The sequence below is a fragment of the Miscanthus floridulus genome, chromosome 1, assembly GCF_019320115.1.
Source record: "Miscanthus floridulus cultivar M001 chromosome 1, ASM1932011v1, whole genome shotgun sequence".
Taxonomy (NCBI): domain Eukaryota; kingdom Viridiplantae; phylum Streptophyta; class Magnoliopsida; order Poales; family Poaceae; genus Miscanthus; species Miscanthus floridulus.
This window is the reverse complement of record NC_089580.1, coordinates 187,974,615-187,976,722: the sequence shown is the minus strand read 5'-3', so window position 1 is coordinate 187,976,722 and position 2,108 is coordinate 187,974,615. Positions and strand designations below refer to the sequence as shown.

Here is a 2,108-nt window from a genome sequence, read left to right as displayed (position 1 = left end):
TTCCTTCATCCTTGTTAGGGTTTCCTGTGTCTAGACTGCTGTAGTGATCCGTAGATGATTTAGTCAAATCATTCATCGTAGATGATTTAGCCAAATCATTCATCTATGTAAATCAAACCGTATAGACCTGATCTTAGTGGGAATGGAGGCCATAACCTCCTGTTGTCCTCGTGGTTCAATGATCTGAGTTCTTGTTTTGATTTTCGTTTTGCTGTTCTTCATGCATCTAATAGTTGATTGATAAACAACATAATTGTAGTCCTTCATATGTGCTATGCAAATTCAAGATGAAATCACATTCATCTAATAGTCGATTGATAAATAACAGAATTGTAGGTTTTGTGCTTAATTTGCTTGTCGATCTTGTCCTTTATAGGACCATAATGGCCAATACTATGGTATCTTATTGGTGCGGAGTTGTGTTTGATAATTTTAAAGTCTCTGTGGTATGCTTGGACTGTGCACGATGGTTCTGCGGTAATGGTTGTGTTGTCTTCGTCGATAGCAACGCATGCCTTATACTGACGTGTCATGTTTTGCCCAAGAACAATGGTAACGTGGTGGTTGGTTCCACTATGAGCGCTTTGTTTCACACTGGTGTAAGGTTCGATGCTAGGGTTGCCTATGTCGACGTGGGCAGAGATGTAGCCTTGCTTCGCGCTGATAGTATTAATATTTCTTGTCCTCCTTTAAGTTTCTGAGAGGATGGAGATGTTGATTCTGGGATTGATGTTGTTTTACTCTCAATCTTCACAATAAAGTATGGTCAAGTTCTTGCAGAGCCAGGAACATTTCCTGAAAAGATACTACATTTTCTGAAAAGATACCGTAAGTATCCTCTACGAATTACTACAATATATTTTTTGCTTTTTTCTCTATTTATGCATTGACTCACTAATTTTTCTTGTAGCTCTGAACTAGTTTGGAATGAAGAAACTAGGAGTGGAGAAATTAGCTCGGACTATGCATCCATACCTGGCACATCAGGGCACCTATTTCTTACAAAGAGTAAACAAGGTGGTTGGAGTGAACAGTGGAGCATCTGGAGCATCCGAACCGTACATGGAACTTTAAGAGAGTGGCTTCAAACTGAAGATGTAAAAGTTCAACAAAAGTTTAAAGATTATACTTTTGCTTCCGCTTGTACGCTAAATCATTTTTAATGTTTTTGTTAGGAAAACATAACAATCGACGATATGCTAGAGATGATTGCTGAACAATGAAGTACCAAGGGCGTTATCTTCAACTTGAGTAGGTCATGTTTTGTTTCTGTTGTACTTCCCGATTTCAACACAATAGTTCCTGTCGCAAAAAGTGGCTTTCACGTACTGACGTGTTAACGATAGTGTCGATGGACTGGTAGAGGTTAAGGGAGGATGCCGAGCGTTGGACCGAGGGATTGGAGAAGCCGGGTGACTCTGACCGTGGGTGGCTGACACCTGGGGTCATTGACAAGTGCAAGAGTACATGAGGAGTGGACCGTATTGACCAAATCAAGACGATGGTCGGGCAAGTCAAGCGGAGGCACTGGAAGACTTGACGGTCGGACGGTCAAGGACGACAGTGACACGTGTCGAGTTTGTGGGGCGGGCATTTGGAGTACGCTCCCTTGAGTGCTTTGGTGGTTTGGACCTCAAAACCGTCGGTGGATGGTTTTCGGGTTTGGGCCTCAAAACTCGGGTGCGATTCCAGAGGGAATCAGAGGCGGCACATGGCGTCATCATGAGGCTTGCGTCGAGGCGAAGCTAAGTTATGAAGGGTGCTTGGCCGTCGGATGAGCATATATCTGAGTTGGATCATAATATCCTTTGGGTTAGGTGGTTCGCTCTAATTACCTAGGGGTATATTGGGAATGCGTAATAGCCTCTATATATAAGAGGAGGGCTGCCCCAGTCACCCTTATCTCTTTAGTCAGTTATTTACTCATCCTTGTTAGGGTTTCTCTGTCTCTAGGCTACTGTAGTGATCCACAGATGATTTAGCCAAATCATTCATCCGTGTAAATCAAACCTTGTAGACCTGATTTAAGTGGGAATAGAGGCCTTAACCTCCTGTTGTCCTCGTGGTTCAATGATCTGAGTTCATGTTTAGATTTTTATTTTGGTGTT

The 2,108-nt window shown here is 42.6% G+C and overlaps 1 pseudogene; it reads left to right on the top strand.

Moving 5' to 3' along the window:
- Positions 1-383: 383 nt before the first annotated feature.
- On the top strand, positions 384-1,223 carry LOC136505846 (uncharacterized; annotated as a pseudogene).
- The last annotated feature ends 885 nt before the right edge of the window (positions 1,224-2,108 follow it).